Here is a 13,053-nt window from a genome sequence, read left to right as displayed (position 1 = left end):
GACCTTCCTCCCCACAAACACATCAAAAATACAGCTACATGTGGAACAACTCCTAAAGAACACCTGAACACTGACAGAAGACCTCAGACTTCCCAAAAGGCAAGAAACTCCCCACGTACCTGGGTAGGGCAAAAGAAAAAAGAAAAAAAAAACAGAGACAAAAGAATAGGGACGGGACCTGCACCTCAGGGAGGGAACTGTGAAGGTGGTAAAGATTCCACACACTAGGAAGCCCCTTCACTGTTGGAGGCGGGGGGTGGGGGAGGTGGAAGCTTCAGAGCCACAGAGGAGAGTGTAGCAACAGGGGTGCGGAGGTCAAAGCAGAGAGATTCCTGCCCAGAGGATCAGTGCCGACCAGCACTCACCAGCCTGAAAGACTTGTCTGCTTAACAGCCCAGGCAGGTGGGGGCTGAGAGCTGAGGCTCGGGCTTCGGAGGTCAGATCCCAGGGAGAGGACTGGGGTTGGCTGCATGAACACAGCCTGAAGGGGGCTAGTGCGACACAGCTAGCTGGGAGGGAGTCTGGGAAAAAGTTGGGAATTGCCTAAGAAGCAAGAGATAATTATTTCGGTGTGTGTGAGGAGAGAGGATTCAGAGCACTGCCTAAACGAGCTCCAGAGACAGGAACGTGCTGCGGCTATCAGTGCGGACACCAGAGACAGGCATGAGATGCTAAGGCTGCTGCTGCAGGCACCAAGAAGCCTGTGTGCAAGCACAGGTCGGTATCCACACCTCCGCTCCCAGGACCCTGTGCAGCCCACCGCTTCCAGGGTACCAGAATCCAGGGACAACTTCCCCAGGAGAACACACAGCGTGCCTCAGGCTGGTACAATGTCATACCAGCCTTTGCCACCACAGGTTCACCCCGCATTCCATACCCCTCCGTCGCCCCAGCTTGAGTGAGCTAGAACCCTCTAATCAGCTGCTCCTTTAACCCCCTCATGGATGGGCACGGAACAGATGCCCTGAGATGACCTACACTTAGAGGCGGGGCTAAATCCAAAGCTGAACCCTAGGAGCAGTGTGAACAAAGAAGAGAAAAGGAACTCTCTCCTAGCAGCCTCAGGAGAAGCGGATTAAATTTCCGCAGTCAGCTTGATGTACCCTGCATCTGTGGAATACCTGAATAGACAATGAATCATCCCAAAATTGAGGTGGTGGACTTTGAGAGCAACTGTAAACTTGGGGTTTGCTTTCTGCCTCTAATTTATTTCTGGTTTTATGTTTATCTTAGTTTAGTATTAAGAGCTTATTATCATGGGTAGATTTGTTTATTGATATGGTTGCTCCTTTATTTTATATATATATATATTTTTTTCTTTTTCAATTTTGTGACTGTGTATGTGTATACTTCTTTGTGTGATTTTGTCTGTATAGCTTTGCTTTTACCATTTGTCCTAGGGCTTTGTCTGTTTTTTTATTTTCTGTTTTATAGTATAGTTTCTAGTGCTTATTATCATTGGTGGATTTCTTTACCGGTTTGGTTGCTCTCTTTTTCTTTCTCTCTTAAAAATTTTTATTACTTTTTTATTTTAAAAAATATTTTTTAATTTTTATTTTAATAACTATATTTTAATGTATTTTATGTTTTTCTTTCTTTCTCTTTTTTTCTCCCTTTTCTTCTGAGCCATGTGGCTGACAGGGTGTTCTCTGGCTGGTTGTCAGGCCTGAGCCTCTTAGGTGGGACAGCTGAGTTCATGACACTGGACCACCAGAAACCACCTGGCCCTAAGTAATACCAAATGGTGAAAGCTCTCCCAGAGATCTCCATCTCAGTGCTAAGACCCAGCTCCACTCAACCACCAACAAGATACATTGCTGGACATCCCATACCAAACAACTAGCAAGACAAGAACACAACCTCACCCATTAGAAGTGAGGTTGCCTGAAATCATAAGTTCACAGACACCCCAAAACACACCACCGGATGCAGTCCTGCCCACCAGAAAGATAAGATCCAGCCTCATCCACCAGAACACAGGCACCAATCCCTCCACCAGGAAGCCTACACAACACACTGAACCAACGTTCCCCACTGAGGGCAGACACCAAAAACACAAGAACTACGAAACTTCAGCCTGTGAAAAGGAGACCCCAAATGCAGTAAGTTAAGCAAAATGAGAAGACAGACAAATACACAGCAGATGAAGGAGCAAGGTAAAAACCCACCAGATCAAACAAATGAAGAGGAAATAGGCAGTCTACCTGAAAAATAATTCATAGTAATGATAGTAAAGATGATCCAAATTCTTGGCAATAGAATGGAGAAAGTACAGGCAATATTTAACGAGGCCCTAGAAGAACTAAAGAGCAAACAAACAATGATGGACAACACAATAAATGAAATTTAAAATTCTCTAGAAGGAATCAACAGCAGAATAACTGAGGCAGAAAAAAGGATAAGTGACCTGGAAGATAAAACAGTGGAAATAACTATGGCAGAGCAGAATAAAGAAAAAAGAATGAAAATAATTGAGGACAGTCTCAGAGACTTCTGGGACAACATTAAACTCACCACCATTCAAATTATAGGGGTCTCAGAAGAAGAAGAGGAAAAGAAAGTGTCTGAGAAAATATTTGAAGATAATATAGTTGAAAACTTCCCTAATATGGGAAAGGAAATAATCAAGTCCAGGAGGTGCAGAGAGTCCCATAGAGGATAAATCCAAGGAGAAACATGCCAAGACACATATTAAGCAAACTATTCAAAATCAAATACAAAGAAAAAATATTAAAAGCAGCAAGGGAAAAGCAACAAAGAACATACAAGGGAATCCCCATAAACTTTACAGCTGATTTATCAGCAGAAACTCTGCAAGCCAGAAGGGTGTGGCAGGACATATTTAAACTGATGAAAGGGAAGAACCTACAACCAAAATTATTCTACCCAACAAGGATCTTATTCAGATTCGATGGAGAAATTAAAATCTTTACAGACAAGCAAAAGCTAAGAGAATTCAGCAGCACCAACCCAGCTGTACAACAAATGCTAAAGGAATTTCTCTAGGCAGGAAACATAAGAGAAGGAAAAGACCTACAATAACAAACCCAAAACAATTAAGGAAATGGTAATAGGAACATACCTATTGATAATTACCTTAAATGTAAATGGATTAAATGCTCCAACCAAAAGACATAGACTGACTGAATGGATAAAAAACAAGACCTGTATATATGCTGTCTATAAGAGATCCACTTCAGACCTAGGGACACATAAAGACTGAAAGTGAGGAGATGGAAAAAGATATTCCATATAAATGGAAATGAAAAGAAAGCTAGAGTAGCAATTCTCATATCAGACAAAATAGACTTTAAAATAAACACCATTACAAGAGACAAAGAAGGACACTACATAACGATCAAGGGATCAATCCAAGAAGAAGATATAACAATTGTAAGTATTTATGCACCCTATATAGGAGCACCTCAATACATAAGGCAAATGCTAACAGCCATAAAAAGGGAAATTGACAACAACACAATCATAGTAGGGGACTTTAACACCCAACTTTCACCAATGGGCAGATCACCCAAAATGAAAATAACTAAGGAAACACAAGCTTTAAAAGATACCTTAACCAAGATAGACTCAATTGATGTTTATAGGACGTTCCATCCCAAAACAACAGAATACACATTCTTCTCAAGTGCTCATGGAACATTCTCCAACATAGGTCATATCTTCGGTCACATATCAAGCCTTGGTCAATGTAAGAAAATAGAAATAGTATCAGGTATCTTTTCCTACAACAATGCTATGAGACTAGATATCAGTTGCAGGAAAAAATGTGTAAAAAATACAAACACATGGAGGCTAAATAATACACTACTAAATAACCACAAGATCACTGAAGAAAAATGAAAGTGGAATTCAAAAAATATCTAGAAACAAATGACAATGAAAACATGACATCCCAAAACCTATGGGATGCAGAAAAGCAGTTCTATAAGGGAAGTTTATAGCAATGCAATCTTACCTCAAGAAATAAGAAACATCTCAAATAAACAACCTAAACTTACACCTAAAGCAATTAGAGAAAGAAGAACAACAACAAAAAAAAAAACCAAAGTTAGCAGAAGGAAATAAATCAGTAAGTTCAGATCAGAAATAAATGAAAAAGAAATGAAGGAAACAATAGCAAAGATCAATAAAACTAAAATATGGTCCTTTGAGAAAATAAACAAAATTGATAAACATTAGACAGATTCATCAAGTAAAAAAAGGAGAAGACTCAAATCAACAGAATTAGAAACCAGAAAGGTAAAGTAACAACTGACACTGCAGAAATACAAAGGATCATGAGAGATTACTGCAAGTAGCTGTATGCCAATAAAATGGACAACCTGGAAGAAATGGACAAAAGGCATTTTTCACAGAACTAGAACAAAACATTTCACAATTTGTATGGAAACACAAAAGACCCCATTTAGCCAAAGCAATCTAGAGAAAGAAAAACAGAGCTGGAGACTTCAGACTGTACTACAAGTCTACAGTAATCAAGGCAGTATGGTACTGACACAAAAACAGAAATATAGATAAATGGAATAGGATACAAAGCTCAGAGATAAACCCATACACATGGTCATCTTATCTTTGATTAAGGAGGCAAGAATATACAATGCAGAAAAGACAGCCTCTTCAATAAGTGGTGCTGCGAAAACTGGACAGATACATGTAAAACAATTAAATTCGAACACTCCCTAATGCCATACATAAAAATAAACTCTAAGTGGATTAAAGACCTAAATGTAAGGCCAGACACTATATCACTCTTAGACGAAAATATAGGCCGAACACTCTATGGCATAAATCTCAGCAAGATCCTTTTTGACCCACCTCCTAGAGAAATGGAAATAAAAACAAAAATAAGCAAATGGGACCTGATAAAACGTAAATGCTTTTGCATAGCAAAGGAAACCATAAACAAGATGAAAAGACAACCCTCAGAATGGAAGAAAATATTTGCAAATGAAGCAACTGACAAAGGATTAATTTTCAAAATATAAAAGCAGCTCATGCAGCTCAATATTAAAAAAGCAAACAACCCAATTCAAAAATGAGCAGAAGACCTAAATAGACATTTCTCAAAAGAAGATATACAGATTGCCAACAAACACATGAAAGGATGCTCAAGATTACTAATCATTAGAGAAATGCAAATGAAAACTACAATGAGGTATCACCTCACGCCCATCAGAATGGCCATCATCAAAAAATCTGCAAACAATAAATGCTGGAGAGAGTGTGGAGAAAAGGGAACCCTCTTGCGCTGTTGGTGGGAATGTAAATTGATACAGCCACTATGGAGAACAGTATGGAGGTTCCTTAAGAAACTGAAAATAGAAATACCACACAACCCCACAATCCCACTACTAGGTATATACCCTGAGAAAAACATAATTCAAAAGGAGTCATGTACTACAATGTTCATTGCAGCTCTCTTTACAGTAGCCAGGACATGGAAGTAAACTAATTGTCCATTGACAGATGAATGGATAAAGAAGATGTGGCATATATATACAATGGAATATTACTGAGCCATAAAAAATGAAATTGAGTTATTTGTAGTGAGGTGGATGGACCTAGAGACTGTCATACAGAGTGAAGTAAGTCAGAAAGAGAAAAAGCAAATACTGTATGCTAACACATATATATGGGATCTAAAAAAAAAAATAGTTCTGAAGAACCTAGGTGCAGGAGAGGAATAAAGATGCAGATGTAGAGAATGGACTTGAAGACAAGAGGAAGTGGAAGGGTAAGCTGGGACGAGGTGAGAGAGTGGCATGGACATATATACACTACCAAATGTAAAATAGATAGCTAGTGGGAAGAAGTTGCATTGCACAGGGAGATCAACTCTGTGCTTTGTTTCCACCTAGAGGGGTGGGATAGGGAGTGTGGGAGGGAGATGCAAGAGGGAGGAGATATGGGATTATATGTGTAGGTATAGCTTTTTCACTTTTTTATACAGCAGAGACTAACATACTATGGTAACACAATTATACTCCAATAAAGATGTTAAAAAATAAAATAAAACAAAATAAAATGAAATAAAATAAAATAAAATTGATTCTAAAAAAATCATGCTTTTAAAATAAAAATTAGAAAAAAATTTCTTTATCCTTGTATTTAGAGGTGAACAATGTAAAACCTAGTCAGGGGATTAATGTATTTTTTTGATTAATAATAATAATAAAGCACAGAGAAATCACTGACTTGCTAAAGGAAAAATCCTAGTTTGTCATGCAACTTGAGCCTAGATCACATATCTTCTGCCTGACAGTAAACGATGACTAAAATCCCTTATTCACTAATTTATACTTAATTATTCATTAGTCATATGAATCCAGGCAAACATTTGCTGTTATTTCAATTTTGTTATTATTTCAATAATGTTTACATGATTAATAATAAACTTTTTTGCTCTTTCTTTTCAATAGAAATCATGTGAGGAAATGAGACTATTAGTAAATGTAAGATAAGGCAGTTTTTTCTTATTAAGAAAGCGGACAGCTGTAACAGAGCATGTTCATTACATATTTGGTTTGTGTTATGATATGAATGTATCCCCCTTAAATTCGTATACTGAAATCTTAGCTCCCAAAGATGATGATATTAGAAATTGGGGCCTTTTGAAGGTGATTAAGTAGTGAAGGTGGTGTTCTCATAAGTGGGATGAATACCCTTATAAGTGAGACCTCACAGAGCTCCCTAGCCCTTTCCACCATGTGAGGTCACAGCAAGAAGGTGCAGGCTGTGAGCCAGGAAGAGGGCCTTTACCAGAAAGCAACCATGTTGGTACCCTGATCTTGGACTTTTAGCCTCAAGAACTGTGAGAAATAAATATCTGTACTTTATAAGCTATCTGGTGTGTGGAATTTTGTAAAAACAGCCCAGATGGAATAATATAGCTTGAACATTTCTGATCTAAACTCAGGAAGGGATAATTATGCCAAAAGGATAATTAATTAATGAGTATTCAACATAGTTGAAGCTCCTTATGTCTGTTATTCACCTTCATTCTGACCGCCTCATGTTTGGTGATGTGACTAGCTTATTCTACTTCACACTGAAAGCTCTTAACTTATCAAGTAAAAGTTAAGCAATATGCGATTATCCAATGAACCAAAAATCATAAGCTACTAAACAGCATTATTTGGATTCTTTAATCAGTAACAGCCTTAAAGAGTTACAGTTTTAAGGGTTAAGGATTAAACCAAATGCTACAATATGAGATTTAAATAAGGGTGAAGACAGCTCATGAATCTAAGTGACTGTCTAACTTGGGGAAATAACATTTATAGTGTTTTAATATTTTATTTATATTAAAGAAAATTAATCAATCTAATTTTATGTGTACTATTACTTTAATTAAAGGTGAAATGCAGTTATTTAATTTGTAATTCCTACATTTTCTGCAACAGCATATAAAATGGGATCCAACCAGGTCTCTGGACAGCACACTATTTTAAGATCCTCTCAGCTTTGTGATTCTCTATGGGGTAAGTGAAATTTTGACTTAGAATCTCAAGAACCTGTATTTAAATAAATGTGAAATTATGAATGAAATATGTTAAATGTATATTGTGATCATCTTCAAGAGCAGAATTACTAGGATGCACATATTACTTTTAGTAAAACTGATTTATACTGGGAAAGGTTCATATTTTATAAAAGGGCAGGCATAGCAAATATTGCATCAGAGTAAATCCTTTAGGAATTATATATCATAATATGCTCTGGCTTCAGGGAAGTTGAAAAAATAGGCATATAAGAAATATTTCATACATTACCTGTATAAGTCTAACTAAAATTCACTTTGGATCTTTGTGTTTCAAACTTAAATTTCTGAGGATAAATAATTCCATGGAATAACTATCTAGCAGAAGAAAAACAGCACACAAACATATTCAATGAAACAGAAGATGGAGACTTTTATCATTTGCTTTATCAATTTTATTGTGTAAAATTAATGTTGGTGAATGGTGATACATAATCCTGTTATTTACCTGATTTAGTTACTTTTGGACCTACTTACATAATATGTAAAATATTACTCACACTTCTCTGTCCACATCATAGAGGACAATAAGAGGGGGAAAGCACCTATATATTGAAAGAATGTAATATTAGATGTGTGTACATATTGTATATACACAAACACACACGTGTGTATAGCACATACATGTGAAATATTTTTATTAAGGAAACTTCATTCTTAATTCTTAAGAAAACGTAATTATAAAATTTCTTAGAGTATCATATTAGTCAGACATAGATAAACATGTAGGTATAAGTACAGATGTAGATATATTTGTCCAGAAAACCTCTTTTAGGACGTTTATCATTTAAAAATGCGCAAAGGACTAAATTGACCCTAGGATAATAGTGGCTGCTTTTATCTGAATCTCTCAGACAGCTTAAAAAAAAAAAAAAAACTATGATAAATAAGAATTGCATATAAAACCATTTGACAACACCATCAGCACATGAGAATTCGGAAAATACCATAGTCCTCAAATTACCTATAAGTAGAATGATGTATACCCAATTACAACAGAGCTGCCAGTGGAAATACTGCTGTTGTAAACTTGTGGGTGTAGAAAGTAGGGGAGGGGAAGTTTGAAGATACTTCCTGGAAAAGACAAGAGATCAGGTTACAGATGAAACACAAACAAAACCATTTAAAGAAAGAGAAAGTCAGTGCTAAGATGAGTGAGGCATTTCATAGCATTAAATACAGGAAAGACCTTGAAAGAAAGTGGGACTGAAAAAAGAAAACTCAAGGAAACTTTGCTTTGAGAGGATAAAGGGATAAGTAAAGAAGGGATGTGCCACTTGGTGATTTTTCAGTGGAGGGGAAAAATAAAAATAAAATCAGGTGAGAAAAGTAAGGATACTGCACAAATAAAAAAGACTCATCTTACAAACCCAAACCTCCCACTCTCTATGAAATCACTATGAAAATCACTATGAAAATCAACCACTACAGAAACAAACAAAAAAATGCTCTTAACTAAGAACATTGCCCATGCAATGCCTAAAATTAGAAAAATAAAAATAACAACAAAAAAGCGAAATTTTATACACAATTAAAAGGAGAAAAGAGTATTAGGAAATGAGAATTGGAACAAGCTACAGAATTCCATTCCTCCAGTAACAATAATGCAGCAGAAGAAAACTATGACGTAGCACTCCAAACAGAATAAAATATTTTCAAACATTATTTGGTGTTATATAGTAAAAGTGAAATTAGAAATTTAGAAACTAAAAGCAGACATGGCTAATAAACTAGAAGAAGTAAGAGAGGTGATCAAAGCCACAAAAATTATTTATTAAAAAAAAAGACAAAACCATCTCAAAAATAAGGAATATATATATATATATATATATACATATATATATATATATATATTTTTTTTTTTACTAAGGAATTTGCTCATGAAGTTATGGAGGGTGACAAGTCCAAGATCTGAAGTCAGCAAGTGGGAGACACAGAAGAACCAAAAATGTACTCTAGTCTGAGTCCAAAGGCCTAAGAATTAGAAAAGCTAACTGTCCAAGTTCCAGTCTGAGTCCAAATCTGAAGGACGAAGACCATCTTCCTAGCTCAGAGACAAAGGCAAAGAATTTTTTCTCACTCAGCCTTTTATTCTATTCAGTCCCTCCAGGATTGGATGAGGCCCACCCACACTGATGAGGACAATCTGTTTACACAGTTTAGAGTCAAATGTTAATCTCATTTAGAAACACCCTGTTAAAACAATAAATAACAGTTGTTCTATACATAACAGGTGTCTGTCAAATGTAATGGTTTTTGATGAAAAATAAAAACAATAATGAGTGGTTATGTAAGAAAATAAAGAGAATTAAAGGCACTATAAAATGTGAATACACAGAATGTGATGAGGATATCTGGATGAATATTCTTAAGGATTTTGGTAGTGCAGTTATTGGTAAATCCTAAAAATTTGCAGAAGCAGACCACCCATACCTAATATGAGCACTTGTGCTGGCTGATTTGACCTTATAGAAGTCTCTCTACTACAAAGTAACCAGACCTTGCATTAGCCTGGGTTCCCCAGAGAAACAGAACCAATAGGAGCAGTATACAGGGACTTACTTAAATATCATGTCCAGAGTATCAGAATAATTGTTGCATTTTGCTTCTCTTACCACAAACAAGGAAGCACAGTGCCTGGTGATAGTGTTTGGATTCTGGATACAGCAAATTTCACTTATGGAAATTTTTGTTTTTCTGACCCACATACTGGATGACGTGAAAAGCTGCAACATTTAGTGTCAGAACAGAAAAAAGATTCTAGAGTAGGTCCAGAGCATTTCTACTCTCACATCTTTGTGAATTAGCAGTGTGGCAGCATCACTCTTGGAAGCCATTAAAATACATGGGTGGCCAACGATATTGTACTTATATCAGAAGTGACCATGTACCAAATAAAATATCCCATAAACTTAATTGTTTCTTCAACTTATTTCCCCTTAGCCATATCCTCCAAATTATCTTAATGCCTCATCCTAGCTAACTCTGAGGAAAGTGTGATGTTGGAGAAGTCAGAATAAAAATAGTCAGAATTTAAAATATCTCGCTTTTGGAAAATGCATTAAAATATGTGTTTTAAAACACATTGCTAGCATCCCTTCCAGGGCCTCAGACAGCATTCTTGCATGTTAGGGACCTTGAGGCCTAAGCTTCATTAGCTTCCCGAAAACCTACCTCTCTCATTGTGCTTTATTATTTGAAGCAACCTATTATCCTCTGAAATGATTTGGTTTGTTGTTTAAAGAAAGGAAAAAAATGACCTTGAGAACTTTTCCCTTTTATAAGATCCACAAATAATAAATTACAGTTCTCATTCTAAAATCAATACTTTAATTAACTTTAATTTCATCTATTAATAATGTAGTTTGAGGCAGAGTACTTACCGGTCTCCCAGCAATGTATATTATATATTTATTAGTTTGGCATTTCATTTTGTTTAATTTGGCCCATCATCAGAAGCACATATTAATCAAATTTTAACAGGGCAAACATTTCATAGAGAATAAACATCACAAGCAAAACAAGTCTCAAAATAAATTAACAAAAAATAAAAATGTATCACAAACTCATATACAATGCATAGCACTGAGAAACATCAAATGGAATGAATACATGCCAACATTTTTGGCCCCAATAAGGAAATAACTAATGAAGTAACATAGATAATAACATATATAACAGCATTCCAAACATGCTGACATAACAAATCCACAATAATTCCTGTCTATTTGAATGATAAAAGGAGCTTAAAATGAAACACAATTTGTATAGTACTTTAGCAAAGTAGTAATAAATGAGATGACTATCATTCTGCATTTGAGGCAGCTACTATCTTCTGCATTCTAATAACTTAAAGGCAAAATAAGAAGCAGGTATTTTGGTGCATTAAACTTACAATTAATGTTACACACAGAAAATATAATATAAACACCCAAATTACATCTCACTTGTCTCAGTCAACAAGAATCTACAATCTTGGCTACTTACCAATAATTTGGAAGATTGGTATATAAGAAAATAAAAGCGTATTTTGTCTCACATCTCTAAAAACAAAACAAAACAGAAGATGGTCTAGTAAAAATATATCCTTGCAGTAGCTGTAGGACATATTTTCTTTACCATTGGCTGGCTGACAAATGTACTCTAACCTACTTTAGATAGACGTGAAATTTCAGCAGATTGAATGATATGTTTATGTATTTTTCTTGCTTCTATGTATATTTCTAAGAATTATTTTAGATCTAATTGTTGAGAAAAGATTGTTGCCTCTGAGAAGTTACTGAGCTTTATTTCCTTGGACAATTTAAATTTGATATAGAATTATATTTTCCTTTTCTTTTAAACCAAGAGAAACAGTATCACATTTATGGACTAATTTTAGTATACTATTTTCACAATTTCCTGAATTAGAGCAGTAACTTCCTAAGTTGTTTCTCTGCATCTGCATTTCCTTATGAGAAAAGTGTTTCTTGCTACTCCTCATCCTTGACATTTGCACTTCCAGTTGTATGAGTGGAGAGGGATCTCAGAATTCCAGGTTATCCAGGTAAATGTATCCTCTCTCCTAATAGTCACATTCCTATGCTTAAAGATCATCAAGACCAATTACTTTCTGGTCAATGCTGTAGGAGTACTGCCAAGATTAGCATTTAAAGACCTTGCCACTGATTCCTGCAGTTGCTTGGAGAGTTGCCTGATCACCCTAAATCTGTTGGTATTGAACATGATCCTAGGAAGTTGATACTAAAATGTAATTTTGAAGCAAAACAGTCATATTTATAGTCTAATAAAGGACCCCATCACTGGTCAAATTTTGGTAGTAATTTCCCTTGGCATGCTATGGAGATACAATTGTTAAAATTCTTCTTCCAGTGGTGAATTGAGATGAGATAGATGTGGAGGACAAGGTGTGTCCAGGGAAATTTCAACCATTTGGGAGTTTCAATAAAAGCAGTAATTATAAAGAATATGGAATTGCTATGACACTTGCTGGATGTCATTGATTCATTGCAGAAAGGTTTTGAGTAATTAATAAGCCATAAAATCTGGTAAACAGCATATAAAGGAGTCTTACCTCCTATAACTACAGACCAGAAAAAATGATTATCAAGGTGGTAGAGCTCCAGCAAAGATTAAATTCTCGACCCCAGAAAATGCATTATGCCACGACCATAAACCTGATTAGGATATGCTTAGATTCTTAGAATCAATACGGACATATATGGCTTCATGAACTTAAATTCTGAATTCTCAGGTTTAGTCAAAACACTTTGGCCATGCAGAAATTACTTCTCCCTGTTTAAGATAATACACTCCATTGCTTGAAGACCATACAGAAGTCCCTTCCTTCCAAGAAAAGACATGACTTCTCATGATAATACCACTCCCTCTTGGCCATCAGACTGAGACAGGAAATAGATGGGCTCCAGGCTAGGCATTTACAACTGGCCTGTTTACATTTCTTGGGGCAGGAAAAAGATGGGCTTCATGCT

This window comes from Lagenorhynchus albirostris, chromosome 9 (genome assembly GCF_949774975.1).
Source record: "Lagenorhynchus albirostris chromosome 9, mLagAlb1.1, whole genome shotgun sequence".
NCBI classification, from domain to species: Eukaryota; Metazoa; Chordata; class Mammalia; order Artiodactyla; family Delphinidae; genus Lagenorhynchus; species Lagenorhynchus albirostris.
This window is presented reverse-complemented; position numbering follows the sequence as displayed.